Here is a 25,204-nt window from a genome sequence, read left to right as displayed (position 1 = left end):
AAAATGTTTCGAGTGGGTAGCAAAAAACACATATTTAATACTAAAACCAAATAAAAAAATAATCTTGAGATGGGTTTGCAAAATTTTATAATTGTTTTCTTGTAAAAAATGGAAATGTAATTTATCCTGATTTTCTCCTATGATCTTTATATAAATAACATTTATAACATTTAACGAGTTATGTTACATGTTTTTTTCTACTTCGGTGATTGTTTCTGAGACATTCGTCTTTATCAATATCGTATTTTTAAGCAGCAGCCGGCAACGTATAATATAGAAGACACAAAATATATATAGACACTTAATATAATACATGTATAACCAATGAAAGTCTAATGGCAATACATCCACAAACGGTAAACGGTAGAATATAATCAAATCATTTAAAGTCTCGTAATTTGCCATAAACTTCTCTAGGTAATAAACTTAGAATTTTAATATTGTTTTAAAATTAACTAACAGTAAGAAAATGAAGAAGCAAATGATATTACTTTGAAGAATATTACAAAAGAATTTAAGTTTACTTAACAACAAGTTAATCCTGGTGCGATATTTTCATTTTTATATGTCGATCTTGTCTGTTCTCATTTCAGTAAACAAAAAGAATTATTAATATCTTTAAAAGATATTAAATAATTAAAACAAGACATTATACATAACAATAAAAATATCAACATATTCTATTCGATCTCCAGATATCTTTTAATATTAGAAACATGAAACTGGATCGAAAATGACAAATTTAATCTTCAATTAATATTGCAAGATCATAAATGATTTAAATAGTTGGAATTCTCCAAATACGTATTGATCAGTTAATTAGAAATAGAAGTTCGCATCCTTCAAGGAGGAACATTACCGCGAGCATATAAGTCCAGCGATTCACAATGTTATTAGCTATTTGCGCAAGCACTTGCATAACGTCTGCCATTCGCCGGAGAACGGTACAAACGAAATAAAATGTTTCTTTTGCTTGATGCTAGCGTGTAAAGAGACGTTCAACGACAATTAATCCGCCTTCACTGTCGCCAATCTGCAATTCCAATGATGCGTTTAAACCAAGTGAGCGAATTATTGGAAAATTAATTATTAATAACTAGAAATTTGTACGTTACTTCATGACGAACGCGAGCAAATATTATACGTAATATACATATACACTCAGATCTAAAAGAATTGAACAAATTCCTTTTGGAGCATTTTCAAAGCATTTTTAGACCATTCGAACGTTTGATTTACAATTCAGCGAGCGGTCGTCAGACGGCAAACTGATATTTGTTTAGAGTTTCACTTCATTAAACTTTTACTAAAAGTGAGAGAAGAACTAACATTTTCTCGTTTGATCTAAATGCCTCATAAAATATGTTTCCTTCTCTCGGCAACGATGAGACCGCTATGATTCTCGAGTTACAAGCGGCGTGTGACCTAGTGCCGTGGCTTCAGGGGTTGGACAGCAAACGTTTGCACGACGGATCGATGACTTTTCGCTCCGCGGATCGATCCAAGCTTTAGTTTTATCGATCGCTGTGTATATTCAATGAGGATACGCGGCAGCACAGGCGACGCGCTAAATCATTGAAATTTATGCAGAACCAGGACCCACTACGCGCAGTATCTTTCACTTTTCATTACGGGATCATTTGTCATACGTCCGTAGATCCCTTATCACTGGCCGATCATAAACAACCGAGACATAAATTTCAACTTTCGCGCATAACCTGACGGCGAACCATCGACCGACCAACGAGAAATTTATTACTTCAAAATCCACAGATCGCGAGTCGCGAGGAGCGTTCTGTTCCGCCGATCCCGAGATTTTGACGCGTATTTCTTATGTATAGAAAATTGTCTGTCACTATGCTTAATCGTTGGGTCGTTTCATCTTCGGGTGGCTGAGTTTCTTCATCGGTGATTTGAAATGAATGGGATTGTATGGCGAGATCGTGAGTCGTTTGGATAAAGATATCATTCGGAAATGTTTCATGGGATAACGTAACACCAAGATTTTTGATCGCGAGGAGACATGGAAACTTGAAAGGTACGTTATGAGTTCAAAATACGAGGAAAAGATTTATTTGTATTCTAGAGAAGATTATGCGAGATTTTTCTGAAATTTATTATTCAAATGGTGAGTTGTGTGGTTATATGAAGAATTAAATGTCAGCGCTTGTAGATGTATGGGTTAATTAAGAGTTACGTGTAGTATACCATGTCCAATATTCGATTTTCAGTATCTTTCTAGTGTATAAAGTTTTCGATGCGCGAGTTTGAAGTAACGTTTTACTTACTTATTTAATAAGGCGATTGTCTTCCAGCTAGTGATAAATTGAAAAAAGTAACTTTAATATATGTATCCTTTCTCCTCTACCATATTCCTCCATTTTGAAACAACTTTACAAAATCATATCGTTATGATGAATGAACATTGTAGGAAAAGATAGAAACACGAATGTAATGTGATTATTTATTTCAAATGACTGGCGATGAATTTCGATCGTTAGAGATACATGGAAGCATCGATTGTTTGCAATTAGGATACGAAAAGAGGGCATAATTACATTCAATGTTTTGAGTGAAGAATACCTATATAATTTATCTGGATATAATGTACAAAAGATATGTGCACAAGGTACTAAATAGGAGCTATAGCTATAGACTTACTTTTTGAACGATCGTTATATGTATAGATTACGCTAAAGAATCGTACATTGTTTTCCGTTAAGAATTATCTTGGAATATAATGATACAACAATCCCACAGCCTCATATTTCCAAACACAATATAATAGAAATTCTACACTCTGCGATCTAATGTTCCTTCTTTCCAAAATTAGACTTCATTATACAAACTTTCTAATCAGAAACGTGAAGCTTTAGAAAAGCGTTAAGTCTCATCCTAAGATATCTTATAAACAAGTGATATCTAGTGAAACAGTCATAAAATATGGAGCATTCGATGATTCGATTTCGAGAGAATAATTTATCTTGCCGAACATTTCCCAACACGAATTCGACGTTTCGATTATCCCATACCCAAATCCATCATTTACGAACTCGCAATAGCATAGATGCCGGTGACTGGAGGGAGGAAGAACGGCGTTTCACAAAAGGATTTAATGCCCTGTAGACGAATCAGCGTCCCGCGTTCATTCACCCTGCGCCGCATAATTATGTGTCTATGCTTTATGGCAACGATGTAACGAACGCGCCCGGGTGCGCTTTCAGACGTTGTAAATTAAAGTTGAGAAAGTGCGCGGTACGCGAGCAGTCATCGCGAGCGAGCGAGCGAGCGCGCGTTAATTAAAGCTCATTGTAATAAAGAGCACTTTTTATTCACTTTGCCTCGTTCAGCCAAGCTAGTCGGTTCGGGCTAGCTACCGGGATATTTTTATGTTTAATTATATTAGGTTTTACGAGCTCAGCACCGACCGTCTTGGCCGACGTAAAACATCCCCAAGCCCAAAGAGTTTTCAACTTTAATTGTCGACTGGTCCCGGTGGTTTATCCGGCTATAAACACCGGCCTGGGCGACACTTCTTCAATGAGAATTCGCCACGACCATCCACCAAGCCTCGCTTCGTCTTCATTATCCGCCCTATGCCAAGAATTAATTACGATTTTGTTTCGAGACACGTTCTACCGAGATCGTGTTTTATACATTGTTGAAATTTATTGCGTTTCGCGAGGGTAATTAATGCTTGATTGCCTTGTATCGACTGCAGGGTCGCGATCGATCCTTCAGAGACAACGACGATTAGAATTTGGTGACTTTCCGAGTTGTGGATTTTTTATTTTGGAATATTTTGATTCTTATTCTTATGTGGTCGTAGATTTTTAATGGAGATAACTATGATTTGTGATAAAATAGGTAAACAGATGTAAAAATTTCAAGAGATAAGATATACGGCGAGTACGAAAGCTATTTGTACACCGTTACATGTATTATTACATTTGTATATCAGTTAATTAAATCTAATTATATTAAATTCTGCATCATTTAGTAATACGTTTATATGATTACAAAAATTTCGATACTATTTACTAAGAACCTAACATGAAAAAAGTTTTTTTGCCAAATAAGATTGTGCACAGATATGTTTTGTAGCCACACTGTACATAGTTCGAAACTGTGGATTTTTATGCAAGTTCATATTTTTATGAATACAGCCGAAAAGATGAAATCTAGACAGAGATTCGTTTCATCCTTTAAATATTATAACGAGTATGTTACTGGGAATATTTTATATTTTCTCGCAAATTATAATGAAAAAGCTGTAAAATATGCAATACGAACGTAGACGAAAGATGATTAACAGCGTCATTACTAGAGACTAAGAAGAATTTCATTAATGGAATGACGTCCGATGGAAAAACTAACACTTTCTCTTCCGCGCTACACGATACGTTGCCAGACAAATGCATCTACCGTAAAACGCATCTATCAACCGTTTATAACGCATTTATCTCCATTTTCTTGACGATTGTCAACAGAATAATCCAGAAAGAAATCAAACTGCACATCCACGCGTTATCGAAAGAATTTGGTCAACTCTTCATAAAGAACGTCGTCAAGATTACTAAGAATATACGTGTATCATTTACAAACACATACTTAAACGACAGTGACGCGACGTTTGTTACATAAGTGTCAAGTTAAATATAGTTGAAACTCATGTTCTATCTTATTAACCCCAACTAACGAGAAACACTGCGGTCTTGTTCAGCATTTATCCTCGATTCAACATTTTCATCCGTGTTTCAATCGTGAAAATAAATTTTTCAACTACTAAATAAAAATGAATCGATGTTCAATACTTACGAAAGCGGGATCTGACGATTAAAATCGATTTTTGAACGATTGAACAACGACACGCCCCTACATATCTTTTTAACTACAAAATGAAATATTACAATTTTTTTTTATTAATATTCATCAACAAGAAATACCTCGACGTCGATATCTTATCCTCGACACAAAAATTTTATTATATAGCGAGAATAAATTTTCTGATTTCTTGATAAGAACGTAATTACTGACTTCGATATTTTTCCTTAGAAAACTAGACCTAACGAAATACCTTATCTAACGATTAAGTTTTGTTTTATCTCGGGATCCTTCTTCGTTCGTAACACGAAATGTTCGAATTTTTGCATCGAAAAAGGCGCTAACTCATGTTGATATCAAGATTCGAACGGATCAAGGTGCAGCTGCGTTGCAAGCTGCGGATCTCTATGCTTTCTCTCCATCTGACCCGGTAGCAACCACCCTCTCTCTCTCACTCGCTCCTGGCACCGAGAGATATCAATTAGCACTACGTCCTGGGGAATTAATCTCGGGAATTAATATCGCGACGTTGCCAATTAATTTTCGTTAATTTCGAATCAGCAGTTTCCAGAGCAGTGCCAGTGCGGCCCCCTAACACAAATCCCTATCGCCTATGGTCGTGCCTCTGTATTCTAACTAGGAGAAGAGAGAGAGAGAGAGAGAGAGACGGACAGGAAGTAAGATGAGAAGGAGACAGAGAGACACGTACGTAGAGATACGGGTTAGAGCGAGAAAGAAGGAGATGTGGGAGGACGAGGTTCCAACAAGGACGCTGTGTAGACACTTCCATGAAAGTTTGCAGCGAACAAGCGGCTGCCTCGTCGACCGTTTCTTGCTTGCACGCCCGATCGCGAGCGTTGCGTGCGGCGTTTATCAAAACACACATTTAATTATGCCGCGCGTTGCCACTGGCGTTGAAAGTAGTCGTACGCGGCTGCGCTTTCAAAAATCCCGCTTGATAGGCGGTACTATCTAACTTCCGGATAAGTTATATGTTCAATTATTCTTGGTCAGTTTACTAACTGTGATTATTTGTTATAATAATCTTTAATTCTGCTACGATTTATTTATTTATATCTTAATCTCGCTTTCGTTTCAACCGAGGCAGTGCTTTTAAGTATCTCTGAAAAATCCACAGCATAAAATTGACACGGGAAATCGCGCTCAAATCCTTATAACAGTAAGTCTTTAGCTCCTTATATCTGATTTTTATGGCGAATTGACGTATGGGAGACAGAATACGTCATGAAGGAATTTAAGTAACTTTTATTAGATATGTATATTGTGAAACATATGAATATTCTATTTTTAAGATTATGTAACTTGTTTTCTTACTAAGTACTGTGTATATGGAACTTAGGACGAAGTTAACTTATCTTGGAAATTTCTTTTAGTTTAATTGCATATCGAAGGATAAGCAGAAAAATATTTAATAATTTCATACTCGTAATTTTCATATCCAAAATTAAGAGCAAAATTTTAGAAATCCTGTTTAAAATTAAACAAAAAATAATAGTATATAAAATAATAGTTATAATAGTATAATAATATAATGCTTGAGGAGAATGTTTAGATTATCTACCGTTCTTTTTAAATATTTCTGTTATCTTGTAAAATGAGTAATTTCACGCTAGTGTCAGATACAGTTTACGTAAATAAGTAATTTTACGTCAGTGACAGTGAATGTGTAAATACTGTCGAGCGATAATGTACACACGATGATTGGGGAACGATGTTTTGAAAAACGTTGGGAACGAGTTGACCGAAAAATATATAGGTGTTACATTTTTACGTGAAATTATTCACAAAACATCGCGGTAGAAAACGGGAAATCTGTTACATAGAATTTTTCTTTCTCTTTCTTTCATCCGTAAGAGAATGTCGGTTATAATTACGAATCTGAGTTTAAATCTAATGGAATACGCGTGACTTTTAGTTAAACAGGATTTGCAATCTCTTTATCTGTGATCATGGCTAATTTTATCTACTTAAGAGTATACAGAATTCTTCTTTTCAGGAGAAAATTACATCTACAACGATAAAAATTACTTTAAACTAAGTAAAATTTTGATAATTGGAAAAATAATATACATATATCATTAAAAGCAAGTAAAAATATTTAAGAGAATTATGTTAGCTATAGCAATTGCAATTTACGATCCATTAATTCGTATCTTAAAATTCTAAAGAAAAAAGTGATTATGAAACACGGGTAAAATGATTGCAAAAAAGTGTTTATACAACGTAGAATTTTCGTCTCTTTAGACAATATTGATAATTATGACTGCAAATGGCAATAGAGTGTACAGAATTAAATGGCACGAACCTATCTTGACTGATACGGAATGACGGACAGCGTAGAATTTTTCGGATATCGTCCATTCGCACAGTTTCAATATAGTACGACGCAATTTTAGAATAGAAGACGAACGCGCACATCACTCCGCACGGTTCAAACTTTCGATACAAACTGAGGACTCTGTTTACGATTTCCGGCCTTGAAGGGCGACGCGCCTCGGACGCACTTACTTGACGATCGATTTACACACCGAGGACAATACTGAAATAAAGGTATTCTTAGAAATAAAAAAGTATCTTTCGTTGAATTGAATTATTTAAAAAATTGAACACGCGTCGTAATTGAAAAAAAATCATGCATTTATTCTTGATAAAAGCAATAAATTTTGCGACTTCAAAGTTCTTTCTCTATATAATAATAACATAAGATATTAATAGTAAAATTCAAGATTTGTAAATACTTTTTCCAACGAATATGTAATTCAGTAAATCTATATGCTTTCTAACATAATAGTTAATATATTAATATGCCAATAAATGTGACTAAAAATAGTAAACATTTTTGCACTTGGAATTAGTCGACATTCCTATTACATAGATGCAGTATAACAAAACCAAAGTCTCTAATAATTAATAAAATCTCCAAATTCATAACCTAGTAACCCTATTCACGATTAACGAACCACCAACTATAGAAAGTAGCCCTTCAAAACGATCAAACAGCAATAAACCATGCTTAATCCATCGAGCCTCCATCGACTCTTCGATCGCTCCCACGACCGAGGATAGAGGATTGGTTCACGATGAAACGTAGGAGAAATATTTGCATAAAGATAACTGTAGCGAAGGGAGAGGAAGCGCAAGGAAAAACGGGTGTCCTTCGGTTGCCCGTGAAATTTCTGCTAGGTGGTTCGGAAACGGGCGTGGAATTGCATGTTTCTTGCGTCTCTGACTGTGCGGAGGGGTGGCATGGCGACGGTTTCGTTTGCGTTTATCAAAACACACATTTAATTATTCCGCGCATCGCCGTGGGCGCCGAAAGTGGATACGCGGCTGCTCGCTTATTCCGCGCTTAATTCACACCTGGAACCGTGACGGAGCGACTAGAGCCGCTTAAATTAAAGCGACGGATAATAAAAGCGTTAGCTCGTTGGAGCCCCGGGTTCAGCGAATCCCTTTCCTTCTTTTTTCTTTTTTCACCAACTCACACCCCTGTGCATCTCCTTTTTCCCTCCTTTTTTCCCGACGTTCTTTTTCTTGTCTTTTTACCCCGGTTTTTTGACCGTTCCCTCTCTCTCTCTCTCTCTCTCTCTCTCTCTCTTGTTTTTTTTATTTTTACACCCGTTTTCTCTCTCGTTTCCGCTACACGTACGGGGTGAAAGTTGCGCGTCGCTGCAACTTGCCTTTTGTTTCCCGCGCCTTTGCCGAGATTTTAAAACACAGGAATGCGACCGCGTGCAGCCGAATTTAGGGGTGGCTCCGCGGTCGACGAAAACTGTGCCATTTTAACTGTATTCCTACACACCCGCGCGTGCCACGTTAATTGGGAAAGTAGGGAAAATAGTTGGGAACTGAGTCACGCTCGATTCCACGGAATAATGCACCTCCTGCATACACCAGTTTCTATGTTCCCTTGTTGAGTGAAGATGCCAGCTTTTTTTCGGACATCCGATCTCTTCCTTTCTACTTTTTAGCATATTCAAATAATACAGCGAGAAAACAAGATTTGACTTGAAAGTGGAATTCTTTTACTGTAAAAGAATCCTTCATTTAACGTATTAAACAGGAAGAACGACTTAAAAAGTCGCTTAGATTCCCAATGTCTTAAACATACATAGGTATATATAATACATAGAATATACATAATAGTTCCCTAATTTAGTTAGGAAGTCACTTTTCTCAATACGCTACTTCATTTCAAATCGATCTATCTGAAACAGATTTATCTTTGTTAATTTACAACTTCACAATGTTCAATTTAGAAATGTTCAATTAAAAAATGAGTTTGACAGATTAAAGAGAAACCTTGTTTTTAAATAGTTTTGAAGAATAAAAATTCGGATGGAAAACATCACGAAAAGATCAAGAAGAAGAGGATAAAGAGGCAAAAGAGAATGAATAAAGGATCTTGAAAGGCGTATCGCATAACAAACCGATAAGGGGGTAAAATAAGACACACTTGCCGCCGGGTTTCCATGAAATCCGACGTATGACCTTTGAATTGAAATACGCGGTGGGAATATGTGACCGTGGAAGAGATTACGCGGTGGTTACACCGAGTGAAACGCTTTAACACGCACACGCGTCTCGGGGTACGCGCGAATTTACGCGTGCGCACGCTACTCGCAGCCGGTTAATGAGACACATTCACAAAGTTTGCCCTACGCCGAGACGAGTCGATTGTACGCCGAGAATTAGCTTTTCAATTCAGCTGGTCCCGGCCCGGCCCGAACTTACGGCTCCAAAGTTCGCCTGAATTTAAATACGGCGTCTGGATAAGTCGCGCAACATGCTCACGGCCAACCCTTCGTTCATGTCGTTCGCCTGTCTCTTTCGACCTCCCCGCCTTTCACCACTCCCGTTCCAATCGACGCTTATTTCCAGCGGTGAAAATTTATTACATGAATAAAAAAATCGAAAATTATGGAATTTGACTTATTAGGGTGTCCTGGATTGCTTTTTCTAATTTTGATTGTGGCAACTCGAAGTTTTTGATAACAGTAGGTCGATTTTTTAATTATTAGAGAATGATGACAATATGTATTATTTTGTGGAAGTTCAATTGTATAAATTCGAATTCGAATGCGAAATATTAGCGGATTGGATTTTTGACAATTAAAGACTACAAAGAATATAAATGATTTTTGGAGAGTTAGAAAACTCGAATTTTTTGACGTAATCAGCTACATTAAACTTAAAAATGCTTTCTGCAGTGGGAACTCGAATCTTTTTAATATTGCTCGATTGACTTTTCGATGATTAAATAATGCTAGAGATATTAATTATTTCTTGGAATTTTGATTACGGAAACATAGATTTTTAAATATTCGAATTTGTAATGGACGAGGAAAATGTCACGTTATTAGTATATTGTTTTTCTCATTGAAAACTCTCGAATGCACTGCACATTATTAACTTCCCTCTTCCAAACCACAAACTAAAAGCAACTATTATAACTCAACGATTCTGCGTGTCATTATACTTTCTCTTACCGCGAAACAGAAAGTCATCTTCAAGCTGGTATTCGCAACGAGCTTCTAATCATACACGTACAGACCCACACATATCTATCAGGGCGCTATTTCAATTTTACGATGAGAAATCGCGACAATCTTATATATACGCGTTTCATTAACCATTAAATAACTTTCTTTTATTGTTTAGCAAAAGAAGAAGAATGTAAGAATGTTCTACGAGAGGGATCGGTTTTCAAAGTGTTTCCAACTCGTCGAAACGCTTGTAGTACAATTATTCAGCCGGCATCCGGTCCACCGGCAAATTACGCGTATCCCTTAGCCGTGAATTCTAATTAACAAGCGAAAATGAGATCGAAGAGAGGCGAAGGGGAGGGCGGAAGAGGTGGGGAGGGGTGAACTTCGATTAGCCGAGGGACTCTCGTTACTAAATTCAAAACAATAAGGGGGACAGAGATAGAAAGAGAAAAGGGAAGGACTTGTATCGCCGTGAATTTCACCCGCGCCTGGTAATGGAACTTCTGCCGCTTTTATAAAACGGGCCAGGCTTTCTTAAATAATGAGATACATTTAATCAGAGGATTAATGAACGCCAAAGAAGTGGAATGAATTATGAATGATATTTATTCGTCGAGTACCGAAGCGACTTGGGAAAATGATAATGCGGATCTTCGTCACGATCGTAATAATAATAGCAACAGCGACAAGAAAGGAGAAAAAAGAAAAGAGAAAGGAAAAAGGACGGAGGAAGAAAAACGTATAAAGAACTGGTGATAATAAAGGAAAGGACGAGATGCAGGAACAATAAGAAACGTGTTCAGGAAAGCCAGAGCCAAAGAGGGGATGAAGAGGGTCGGAAGGGGGAGAGGTAGGACGTGAAACTTCGTCTCTTCGCCTCTATTTGCATAAAATCGTCGTAGTCGACGCCTTCGAAGATAATGAAATGAAACTAAACAAATAACGCGGATGCTAAACATTAATTACATTCGCTCGTGGAAAGCGAAGACCGACAGAGAAAGGGTGAACGTAGCGAGAGGGTTTCGTGGAAATTAAGAGACGTCGAGGTAAGGGGATACGAAAGGGTTGCAAATAGGTGAGAGGGAGGGATAGGTAAGGTGGGACAGAAACATGGCCGAAAATGTTCGAGAACCGAGTATACCCCGACGGGGTGGCGAATTAAGAAATCGTTTAAGAAGTTTATATCGGGCACGTTGCCAGAAAGAACGGGGCGAACCGCCCACTTTGCCAAAGATACTACTGCATTTTAAACGACAAAGCCTGAAAGCTTTCGCGGCAGCCACCCTTCCTGTTCGACCCTCGTTCCCGTGATTTCGCAGTCGCGTTCATAAATTCCGATTGACTAATCGAATTTTCTCACACTGAAACAAATTATACATACAGTGACTCGCAGTGATATTCGGACATTTCGAATACTTTTGCGACATGATGTTTGAGCATCATTTATCTTATTGTTTTTTATTTAGAAAAAGTATGTACATTAAATAAATAAAACGTTTCTACTAATTATGATACTTGTTTCGACATATTACAAAACAAAGTTATGCTATTATGAACCGATAATACATAATGATCGTATCTCGCATATCATGGTGTCCAAAATTATAAAGATTTTTCGAATTTTTAATGACTCGATCAAGTTCTAATATCGATATTGTATATCATAAAAATATCGTAATATCTATATTCATTTTAAAAGGAAAGGAACAAAATTGTATGAAATTGTATCAATTTTAGAGACATCTAATTTCATCTAGATTCGTTAAAATAAATTAAGAATTTTTCATGAATATGGAAGAGAAAAATAATTCTTCAGGATTTATGAAGTACATTTGCTAATGCAATGCCATCTTCATTTAGATTGTATCACGCTCTTTAAGTAGTTTTACAAGTAAAAGTTTGCTACCATGAATTTAAAAAAATATCATTTCAAATTAATATTTTATAAGTTTCACTAACCACTTAAGGAGACACTCTCACAATATGTAGAATCAGTTTGGTTATTTTAATCGTCGATCTCTAAAAATTCCATTTGCAATATCATAAGTACCTGTTAGTAAACTAATAAAAAAAGTTATATGCGAAGTGATTAAAAACATCCTCTTAATTTCAACCAGTGGTCTATCCTCTCACTACTTACAAATATTATTCAATATTCCTTAATCATTTTCTTTCGACGATCAAATTCTATCTATCGATTCTAACATCAAAAACATCGTATCTACCAAATCCAGTCATAACGTAATCATAATTAATCTTCAAAGTAAACGAATCGTACGCGATCGAGGGAATTATCGAAGTCAACGCAACGTAAGTAAATCCCTCGTTATTCTCGAAAACTTTATCGAGAGCACGTAATCCCGAGGCCCGTACTAAATCGGTTGAAAAATATGCGAGAAGAGCAACCTGGCTCGGCGTAGTTTCCGTCCTCGCATTTTCTGCAAACGATAAACCGCGCGATGCACATGCACGCGGTCGTGTATGTACTCGGTTTGTGAATCGTGGAAGGAGGACGAGTTATGCGATACCGCGGATCCTCACGTACGAATGTATGATAGCCACTGACCGTTGCATTTCGTTGGGTATGCATTTACGAGCATGTTGGACCTCTTTCGCGGAGACATTGATGGACAAGCGCAGCTTATATGGCTACTCCGAGAGAGGCTCGTCGTGACCGTTTACATATTTATGTTATGACTCCGCTTCACTCGACTTAATTGACGGAATTGCCATAAATTTGCGAATATCGCGTGGACAGAGACGACGAAGACGACGAAGATGAGGAAGACGACGAACGTCGGAACGTTACGTGTATATTTCTATATACATATATATTTATATGCACACGTATATATGTGTGATCGGTACGAAATATACACACATACATACGTATGTATATCTGGAATCGAAACGAATTCCAATGAATACCGATCAAGAGAGTCATGGAACATCGTTTCGTATCCGACGACTACTAGGTAGGAATTCCAAAAGACAGGACTGTAATTGACGGAATTCTTGCGAGTTTTGAGCACGTACAGCTTTTACAGTGATCGATACACCGTTTTGTCTAGCGTAGTAGTGGACGATCATGAAGTTTCCCTCGAGTCTTGGAGGGTTTCTAGAGGGGGCGTAAGAGACTCGGGAAGAATGGTGTCGTTCAGGGGCACGGTATTTCCGCCGAAATAGCTGGAGACTGGATATTTTCGATAGAATCTGCCGTATAATGATAAAAATCTCAAGGGACATCTGACGGTAACTTCTTTGCATTCGATTCGATTCCAACTATTTGCCAATGTTATTAGAAAGATGTTCATCACATGAAATTCATGAAGCATCAAATTCTGAATTGCAGAAGTAATTCTATTCATCCAGCGAGAGTTTTAGAAGAAATTCTTCGGAGAATACTAATAGCGAAGCAGCATGTATATGTTTGGATGTCAACGACTATTTACTATCGTTATGAGAAGAAATTTCTTCAACCGCTTTAACGTATGATTACAAAACATAAAAGTTTCTGGACTATAAACATAATTCTATTCGTTCAACGAGTTTTTCTTAGCAAAATCTCTGAAACGTCTTGACAATGAATACTTTTGCATACTTACGAATACGAATGAATACAATGGCGAATAGATACTATTTATAGAAATCTCTAAAATTTCTCGTCATAAAATATAATTGGAATGACAGAACTTTCGCTATCCGAAGATTAGCAAACAATATTTTTAAAAAATAGCAGTTGCCATTAACAATTAGAAATTACTAACGACGACGATATATAACTGCTATCAAAAAGAATTTCCAGAATTTCTCATCATAAGATATCAATCTTGGTAGCACAGAAATATTCCTATCCCTCAACAGGACTTCCTCAATAAAATCTCCAATGCATACCATTAAACGAACCCTCCTATACATTCTCAAACGCGCTGAAACACTCGCCAGTGTTTATTACTCTCTTCCTGAATCCTATATCCTAGCTATACGGTTAATTTTCTTCCTAAAAAGAAACGGTGAAGAAACATCAAGGGAGATAGGTTAAGGTTCACCATGAAATTACCCGATGGCACAGGGGACCGTACCTTTCTAGCCTGGAAGAGTCTCCGAGAATCCTCCCATTTATGCGATTCGTCATTGTGCAACGATTACTTAGCCGCGGCGCATGGTAGCGTACGGCTAAGATGCATTCCAATGTATACCGATTAAGAGAGTCAAGGGAACGTCGTCTGGTATCCGAGAGCATCCGGCGACTCGATGGGAATTCGAAAAAGTCGCCGTTGGCGGTTTATCGTATAGGTTTAGCGGGATTCGTCGGGGAATAACTCACGTATTCGGATCTCTGGCAGCGAGTACCATAGAGATCCATAGAGATGCAATGGAAGAGAAAGAGAGCGAGAGAGAAAGAGAGCGAGCGAGCGAGAGAGAAAGAGAGAGAAAGAGAGAGAGAGAGGGAAAAAGAGAGAGGAAGGACAGAGCGTTTCTCTTTAATTGAATCGGATCTACATATCTGGATGGCTCCATTCGTCCGTGCACGGAACCGAGATTCTATAACGAAGGCGGACGCGTTCCGGTCTCGCGAAAAAAAATGGATATTTGCCAAAGCGTTTATCTTCGTGTAATTGCGCTTTTAAATTTGCTCGTGCCGCTTCAACCACCCCCTACAACCCCTTCATCTCCTTCTTGTCCTTCTTTCCCTCTCCACGTTGTTACGTTTCCAATTTCTGCCTGCACTTTTTATTAAAACATTATTGCTTTGTATTATTGTTAATCAAACTGAACGAGACGCACGCTAAATCTCGGCCCCTGCTACGCTAGTAATTAGCAGGCATTTTTGTGTTTGTTTCGGAACGTGAGAATCGATAGCGGTTGACTCTTATGAGTCTAGGGATATATGGAAACGTGGACAGAACGTGGAGAGAACGTGGAGAAGAGATTTAATCATGTGTGATTGTCGAGGTTGAGGAGCAAATCATCTGCAATTTGATCGTGGAATGATGTTCGATTGAAGTATACTTGACGTAGAATTTCAAAGCGTTTGTAGTGAAAGAAACTGAAAACGGAGTGAATCAAGTGCTTGATGGCAAGATTATTATGTGTGCGAAGGTTTCGGTGGTCGATTTGGAAAATAAAAAAAAAAAAAAAAAAAAAAAAGAAAATGTAGAAGAAAGCGATTAAGAATTAGAAATCACTTGAGGACGAAGAGCTAAAATGAGCCGACACGAATCGATTAGAGTCAAAGTGATTGCATTTAATATCTAGTTTCCTTTCTCGAATTTCTACGTAGTATTTAATCAATTATTATCACATTATCGTTTTCTAAATGTAGTCATTATTCTTTCATTTGACATTACTATTTTATTGATAATAAAACTTATTAAACCTGTTTCCAACCGAACATTTCTACATAATTATATATGTAATGATAATGATCGATAATGATATATATTTAATAGAGAAAGATATAGATCTATTAGTTTTTAATACTACCAAATATGACAGACGTGTAATACATTAGTTTCGCCCATAATTTACGTAGAATAAAGTTGATTTCACTTAAAAATGAGGAGGTTACCTGGCACATGGACATACAACCGCTGCGAAGACGCGATAGTGACGTTTCTCGAATGATGTAGGCGGGCATAAAGTGGACAAACTAGGGCCATTTGTCTGCTTTCCAGGAGTCTGTACTTCACGATGCCGTGGCATCGAAGGGGCAGCACGAGGGAATGGGCACTGGTTTATTTCAGAGATAATCCAAACAAATGTACTCGGTGGCTCGCGAGTAAATAACATGCAAATGCCGTAATGCTGGTTGACCGATGGTTTCACTCGTCTCCAGTCTCGGACGTGCTCCGCCAAACCTCGTGTTCCATTGTCTTTTTTCCAGAGCGGAATTTAACATCGATACCAGACCATTTGTAGACCATTTGAACACGATACCAATAAATAAACCTTCAAAAATATGTATGTGTATTGAAAGTATTAACTCTGAGTTTATCGTAATTTGGAAATTATCAATCAACAATTCGCTATGAAAAGCATCAAATATTGATCAATCATTACCGAAACTTTTATTCCCTGATGTATTTCCCATAGGATAATTTTTCTTTTAATTCCATTTAAATTCATTCTTTATTCTATATAATATTTTATATAATCTATATAATCAATTTCGTAAAATATTTATTGAAATGTCAGACGTATATTTTTGCTATATTAATGCACATGTGCTCGATTATTCTGCGATTCTTTTAGAATAATGGTTCGGATCTGAACTGAATGTAGTAATTAAATTTCTGTATTACTATAAAGGGTAGTTTTTAAGAAATAATTGATTAATGAATACAATAAAATTACAATACCATCATCCTTTCGAAATTATGATAAGCATATCTGAGTAAAGGAAAACTGCTTGAAAGGATAAAATTGTTCAAAGATCAAATGACTACTACCAAAATAACTAATATTGGGACGATACCGCCAAATCGAAATTTGATATAGTTTTGGAAATACAGTTGAAAGATAGGAAAATCTTTTGTAATCGTAAATACATTAAATTCTAAATTTCCGGCGGCAAACGAAAATTGACAAAAGACTGATTCACACGAGTTGACCATAGGGGAAGAGAGAAGGCCGAATAATTAAAATGTGTGAGCGTACATGCGTTTCACAAAATGAACTTTTTTATTCGCGTGTTGGTATCGCGAACGAATATAAATATTATAAATTTCCTTTCCTGGAAAGTGGAAAAGCGAGAAAGAGAATATAATATCATTTTTCCGCGGGTTGAGCTTCGAAGAAGATATAATTTAATGCATTACTGGCGCGGATCGCGCGTATTCGTGTGTTTACCTATTCGTATTATGTTGAAAAGCTGCATCGATTTCCATAAAAATTTTTATTCATTTCGTAATGGTACTTTTATTTTCACGGAGAAATGCGATGCTCGCGTTTTCTGTTTTCGTTTTGCGATTAATAAAACAAATTTCTTTGGCAAGCAAATTTTGCATTTCAATTCGAATTGCGTAAGTACGATTGTCCGTTTCCCTTGTGTGCCTTATATTCGACTATTTTCGTCCCTGTCCTCAATTTTAAACACGATAAGTCACGACGATGGGCGAAAATTTTCATCTCACAAAATCTTCTTCTGCCGTGAGGTATTTAGGAAGATTGGTAATTTGGACGACTTGCGTTTGTTACGTTTTTATCCGAATAATAAACGATTGTTTGCCAGAAGTATTTCGAGGATAAGTTGACATTTTTTAAGATGAGAATTACGAGATACCATGGCGTCAGATGGGTCTGGGTTTTTTAATCAGAGATAATGAAGCTTCATCATAATTAGATTGCGAATGTTTATGCAAATTCGTATTTTGTACAGATATTCATTACGAATATCCATCTTGTAATATAGCAAACATATAAGTGTCGAATATTCCAGTATGTGTATTTCCTGATATTTTATATATTTTTGGATTTATGTTCATCTATGTACATTTGTTATAAATCCATAGACATATATAGGCTAATCAGAACAGAATATACAAAGTAAAAAGTTATGAATCACGACATAACAGCTGCATGCCTGGAAGACTTCAGTGACTGAGCAATTAGTAATAAATATCTTGTAACTTCAATATCCATTTCCAGATTGGTTTCAAATTGTCCAAACATAATCACGATAGGCGTATCTCGTTACAAAGCAGATGAGCCACTTTGATGAGCCACTCTAAGGAACTTGTAATTCTGAAAGCTGCGGCGAAAATGGCAGCACAGCAAGGAACAACCGAACCGAAGGGACGACGTAATCACGCGCTTTAATCTTGGCAAGACTGACAGAAAATACCAGGGACAGGCATATAATTCCGGAAGTCTTTCGAGCATTAACAATTGTCCCGATCACACGGAGGGATGCGCAACTTAGTTCCCGGACTGCTGGCCGATTCTCATTCGCGTCTAACGGGAGTTGAACAGATAACCTGGTTTCGAAAGGGGCAGCAGATGGGGTGTTGGCCACTGGCTATCTCAGACTTCCCTCATCTTGTGCCGGTCTGCCCTCGTGCCCGCCTCACCCCTTACGACGAGAGCTACCCTGCTTTATCCGCCCGCTCACCATCCACCCCCATAGTTTCCTGGGAGATCGATTGTTATGCATAGCCTGTATTTGCCCGGCCAGCTCTGTAACCGGCCCCACAGTCTGGAAACTCAGGGAGTCTGCAAGAAGCGACTCGGCCCGACTCGACCGATTGACCATCGTCCAGAAGGGACCCGGCCGGAGACGCTCTACGAAGAAGGCAATTTCAAATGGACAGGCAAATTAGACAGCTCGGTTACTTTTAAGGCTTCCGCCAGGATATGGTTGAAGAAATCGATAGCTTCAACGATAGACGTAAGTAGCTGCTTTCGATTACAAGTATACTGCGGATTTTTATGCATTCTGTGCATATTTGACAATGCACAATTACGCAATATGAATATAATATGAAAAAATACATAAAATATCTAAAGTATAGTGCTTGATATAGTATTCGATAGGTAACACAATTTTTCACCTAAATGCAATCTGATCATCGGATATTTTGAAGAGAATTAGTCGAATCGAGAACTTTAATTGTAATAGTTGATGTAATTTAGGAAATTTTGAAATAGCTTCTATTAATCCAAAGTATAACTGGATAAATCTAAATAACAGATTCTATCGTTGTCGAGATTTTACAGTATCAATATAGTAACGTTTTATCAGTTTTTAAGAATTTTGGGAAAGAAAGTTTTAGAAAACTTGGCACCGAGCATCTATCTATCTTTATAATATCCATTATACAATAAGTGTTTGTTATAATTATTAAAATGAAGATTTGCAAGTAGCCAGAATTTCAGTTCAGCAAGAATATATAATTGGTGGAAATGGTGAAGCGGCTTAATAGATGCGGGCAGCTATAAATTTAGTTCTCGATGGTAATTGTTGATCTAATTTGTCAGGCATTTCTTTGAATAAGCTGAGAAATCAATGAGGAAACTATTTCCGGTGAATTTTGAGAATCCAGCCAGCTGACATGGACGAAGAGGCCACTGTCCTTTCCAGGATGTTTATTCTTGCGTGGACTGGCCTGCTCCAAGCAAACAACGAAATGCAAATCGAGATTATTCCGGACTGCGCTAACCGTTAACCTGAATTATTCGAGTCTTAATGATAGCTTAGGCACCCGCCCTCCGATCTGAGGGATCAGAGCGTGAATATTGCCAGAGTTGATGAACACTCTGGAATTAGGCTCTCGTTCGAATGTTCCTGTCCAAAAAATCCGCTCATCGATTTATTTTCGGATTTAATCCCTTATTTTTCCAAATGAAGTTGTAGAAAAGTTTCTATTCTTAAAAAAAAAAAAGAAATCAAATTTTCGACATATATCGTAGAATTGTAAATTGAATTAGTACTTTAAGAATGGAATACGGTAAAACATGCTTCTAGCATTAAATAACCCTATGACATTATATTTTCAAATATTTCAGATAATATGATATGTACACAGTAAGTCACATTTTTCATTTTTTTTTTTCGAGTGAAAAACATTTCATACCCAAACTAATCAACCTCGAATCTATTACCAGAAATATTTTCCTAGTCGGCTTTTATGTCCTCTCCATAATATAAAAAATGTTATTCCTATAATATTAGAATATTGCTTTTTGATATTTTTTTTACAAAACCTCAATCAATCCAGCAACTATTTTGAAGATCATATTTGATTGACAGATTCTTTTTATTTTCAGTCATTATATCAAAACATTATCTTTTAATCATAGAGTGACATTAAAATAACGAAAATGTAGACAATGTTAAATAAACAATATAAAAACAATAATCAAAATTTCATTAATATATCCTTCAGTTTTCATAGCAATATTTTGAAATAAAATCATTCAATGCGCTCTGTCAATAAAACATTTATTTAGTACATTTTTTGATTGCAACAAAGATGTGAACAATTCACATCTTTGTGATCTCTCACAAATGAATTCACTACTAAATCGATTCCCACTCATTAACAATCCAAATTTTAAAAGCTTTTTTAAAAAGTCTCCGCTAACCTAATAAACAACAATAATCGACCAATGACTCGCCAATGAGCTGCTTGTAGACGACGCACCCTTGCCGGGGACCTAAAGGGGCTGAGAAACCGCGATATGAGATATAGGAGGTGTTGCAGGAACAATAGATACGGAATGTGGTTAACCGAAGAAAGCTGAAACGGGAGCCGGAATAAACCGAGAAACAATAAAGTGGAATGGCCGAGCAAGGGTAAATAGGTAACGACGTTTGAATCGTCGAGGCCGAGAAAACACCCAAGGGAGTCGAATGGTGTCGTCCACAGTGAAAGTATTCGTACGGATTTGCTTTTTTCCCTTGGTTAAACCTTTCCTCTAGGTACCATATCAAGCAAGTTCAAATCGTCGTCAATGACACATTTAACCTTTCTCTTCTTTCTTAAGTAGGTATTACTAGAAGATTATTGAACTTAAGAGTTATTATCTTTTTTAGATTTTTTTTTTTACAGTTTTAGGTTGGGAGATTAGTGTTATACAATATTATATAGTGTTATACAGACAACATGTAATTCTTACCGCATTCCTTTTCTAACTTTTACAAATACTCATAAATTCTCAGACAGTTACTTTGCATGACTCCGAAATTCTGATCGATCGATCGATTCTATCTTAATAATTTCGATCAATTATCGCGCCTTTCGCAACGTTAGGATGTGTCCAAATATTTATGAACCTATACATGTATCTGTCTACACGTGTAAACGATTCACACAGAATTCCCGCGTGGCCCGGAGCGTTTACGTGTTCATAAAACTCGAAGGATCGCTTTGAGTCGACGAAGTAACGCGATGTTGGCTGCCTCGTAGGAGCAGCGATACGCTGCGGGATCGAGGATGAGGGCGAAAAGGAAGTGGAAGAGAGGTTGGCGCACGATGCCTGTGCAGCAGGCTGCTAAGGGGGTGGAGAGAGAAAGCGAACGAGGGTGTTTTTCCACCACCAGTTGCTCGCGGCATCCGCAAACCCCTCTCGATCCTGGATGCTACATAGAACGAGAGAGAAAGAGAGAGAGAGAGAGAGAGAGAGAGAGAGAGAGAGAGAGAGAGAGAGAGAAAGAGGGGGAGAGAAAGCTAGGGAACGAATGTTGTCAGACCATAAAAGTCCCAAACTCGCTTCCAACCGTCCACTTGCTGTTCCTCTCTTCGACGTTCGGCCTCTTCGACCTGGATACACATTCACTTACACGTGTATGCATGTAGATGTGTACACACGAAGGCGCGTGGGTTTCGAGGGCGTAACGAGGAACTCCGTACACGGACATGGAAAAAAGTCTTGTCACGGTTCAACGCGTCTAGCGTGAAGGTGAACGACCGTGAAGGAGGATCTGACGACGCTGATAGAATTTAGATTAATGGACCCTCGCCTGTGATTGCGGGGGTGGATGTGTGACAGTATGTTTCTCTTGTGCTTGCGTTTATAGCCGTGTCTTTTGTTCCGTATATTCTGTACTCGTATTTGGGTGCTCTTGTAATGGGTTTAAAAAATGATAGCTACTTGAGCTGGAGAATTTGTGATTTTTCTTTTTTGTTGAATATGATGTCAGCCAACATGATCCATTAATTTTAAGAGACTTGGGTTTTATGATTTAACCCTTAGTTACTGGACTTGGGTCATTTTATAACTTGAATTCAATTTTCAAATAGAGACAAATTTAACCTTGTTTGAAAAAGTAAATACTACATATTATATATGAATACTTGGTCCTCCGAGAATGAAAATGAATTAACTACGTCAGACGTTCGTTTTCCTTTTTGAAGGTTTTATTGTAGAAAATTATATTATTGAAGAAAACTATGGTCATTTAATTTCTATTCATTTTACATTTCTTTTTGATCTCCCTCTCGCCAGTTTTCTAAAATTGTCATTCCTCGTTCTATTCATTAAAATGAGAACAGTAGTAGGACGTCGTTCGGAATCACTTTACGATTTTCTCTTAGTGAAAACAGCACGTTGGAGTTAGATGACCAACGGAAAGAGAGTTTCGGATAACCGTTGTCAACGCGTAATCGTAAACCGATAAAAACGAACGCGAAGATTTCGAAGGAACTCGTCGAGGGGTGGTTTTTTTTCAGCCACCAGTTGCTGCCAGGCCAGAAAACCCCACTCGAATCGACGCTGCATTACCGTAAAAGTCTGAAGCTCTCAGTTACCGCCGTGGCTGCCGGTGGCTGCCTCTTCTTTTTCCCTTTTCCGCCCTCTTTTCCCGTCCATGGCCTCAGACTCTCTCTCTTCGGCAACGAAACTGGGTTAGAGAATAAAACCAGGGAAAAATGCCGGCGAACGAGTCGATTGCTAGCTAGGGGAACACCACCGCCGTGATTCCGTGATCCCGCGCGATTCCGTACGTCAGTTAAAGTAACGCAAGAGCACGGAACCACCGTTTCGTTAATCGAGCACAGAGTGGAAATGGTTCAAGGCCGACCAATCGAAGCTTGTTTACGATTTTACAGGAAGATCACGATATTGCTATGTTATTATGATCGAAGGATTTGTTTCTTGATACTTATATACAATACGTGTTTCTGCTCGGACACCTGATCTTTGCACAATCGATCCTTGTCAATCGATCAAATCGATTGAATTTTACGAAATATATTTGACAAATTTAGTAAATTTTCTTGTATAATATTATAACAACAAGGGTGGTCATGAAGGAAATACAAGAAGTGAACTTCAAAAATCAAAATTCAATCGATTATCCTTTTCGATGTAAAATCGTAGAATTCGTTTTGTCTTTGTAACATATTTTTGTTTTTAATGATTTCATATGAATATCAAAAGCTTCTGTACCAATCTGTACGTCATTTTATCTATTTCTTCGCTACGTTCACTTTCTTAATTCACTAAAAATAATTAACTTCAATTTATTAATATTTATCAATTTTTCTGTCGATTTCATTCACAAAATATTTCTATCTGTATTTCTAATTACTTTACGTCAATATCAAAACCCTATGCGAAATAACTTATCTAGCCTTCACGGAGATTATAACATCAATCTCAAGATTCTCACTAACCGTTCCCATCCTCATTTTCATCAGATACCATAAGAAACATCAATCCATCTGAAACGTTCCATTACCGTCAAGACACCTGCTAATTTTCCATATCCATCTCACCGCGAAAATAGTTTTGCATTAATCCCACGCCTCTCAGAATTCTCAGAAAAATTCGACGTCTGGAACAAGCCCGTGGCGAGACTCGTTCGCGGAAAGCGTTCAGCTTGCGGCGGTTTCAGGTTTAACCTCGACTGAAGATAAGATGTCGGGATATATTCAAAGCGGTCTGACCGGGGCTACTGCGCTTGTAGTTTACCTGAAGCCAGTTACGTCTTGGCAGAAAATTAATTTACTCGATTATGCCGTTTTTAGTCGTACACCGGTTAAGAAGACTCGCAATCGCGAGTCGTGCATTATGCTCGGAGCGTCCCGAGGGGCAACGCGCACCCTACAGCGGTCTCTGCTTACATTAGCCACCCTTATGCAAATTAATACGAAACAAAGTACACCGATGCGATCCTTTAACCCTACACCAAAGAAAAGATAACCTTGTCTTTTCCTGCCTTCTCGGTCTCGTTGCAGTAATTCACGAAATCACCATGCATGGAAGAGCGTGTATCTATCATGGTGATCATCCTAGAACACTGATCTCGTCTGTTACCATGTTTCCGCGTCGGATAGTCGTCCATCGATTCGATCCCCGCGACTGGCGTCTTTTGGTGGACTTAGAACTCGATAACTTGAAATTTTCTTTCCTCGATGATTATCATGTTTCATAGCATTGAAAAGTATTACGAAGATGCGAAGATTGTAGAGAAAATAAGGGTGAAGTTTTATAATTCATAACTATAGATTTTCGCCCTTGATAAATTTTATATCCGCCATATATATTTTTTGAAATTTCTATTTAAAAATCTGAATTATCATGAAAAATATAAATAAAGTTAAAATAATGTCTACAGTCTTACAAATGAATGTTATTTAAACGGGGAAATGGAAGATATTCGTAGGTATATGCAAATTTGCAAATTCATAAGACCTTTTCCAGTAGATGGAAGAGGAGGGTGGTTTCGTGTTTCGTGGACAGGAAGATTCTTGGGGTTGGCGCAAAAAAGGCAATTGCAACAGACATTAGGTGGGTCGAAGTAGGTAGTAGAGAAGGTAGCTGGCCGGTAGTAGAATGAGGGATGGGCCGAGTGTCCAGGTTGGAGGGTCGTTTATTGATCTCTCAAGTCCGAACCTCGCCTCGTGTACAAGAGGGACCTAACCCCATCCCATACGCCCTCGTGACTGGCCACAACCACCCCAGCGGCCGCACGCCGAGACACTGGACACAACGACTCCCTCCTCAGCCTCTCCTTCCACCTTATTCCACCCTCTTGGGAAAATAGGTTCCCAACCAGCAACCCTTTGCTCGCTGCAGTGAAACACAGAACTGCTTTACATTCGCCAATCACCGAGACAAAAGATTAACATTGTACCCTCTCTACATTTTTAACCATACCGTTATCCATCCTCATTGTCACTTACCACTTGATCAGTTTATTTCTTCAAAAGGAAGAAAAGAATATCTTGTATAATCAGATAATATTATAGTTATCGAGCAAGCATGATTTGCTTCTTTTTACTATTGAAGGATATTCAATCGACACTAACAATGTTCGCCGACAGACCGCCATTCTAACCGGAATTCCAGCGTCGTCTCCGTGCCAGGACAATGGAGTGAGATGTTCCCGCTTGAGAACCGTCCACTTAGCCCAAGGGTTGCTA

The 25,204-nt window shown here is 37.8% G+C and overlaps 1 protein-coding gene across 5 annotated transcripts in view; it reads right to left on the bottom strand.

Moving 5' to 3' along the window:
• Window positions 1–25,204, bottom strand: part of LOC126922462 (POU domain, class 6, transcription factor 1) — a 210,940-nt gene that overhangs the window by 78,466 nt on the left and 107,270 nt on the right. Inside the window, exon 1 of one of the 5 annotated variants that reach the window (XM_050735018.1) lies at window positions 7,151–7,292. The exons of 3 other annotated variants lie outside the window; for them this stretch is intronic. The gene's annotated coding sequence lies outside the window, so the exon portion shown is untranslated. Of the gene's footprint in view, window positions 1–7,150; window positions 7,293–25,204 lie in introns of those variants that run through there. One more of the 5 variants, XM_050735017.1, reaches the window with a different exon arrangement.

This window comes from Bombus affinis, chromosome 12 (genome assembly GCF_024516045.1).
Source record: "Bombus affinis isolate iyBomAffi1 chromosome 12, iyBomAffi1.2, whole genome shotgun sequence".
Lineage (NCBI taxonomy): Eukaryota > Metazoa > Arthropoda > Insecta > Hymenoptera > Apidae > Bombus > Bombus affinis.
This window is presented reverse-complemented; position numbering and strand designations above follow the sequence as displayed.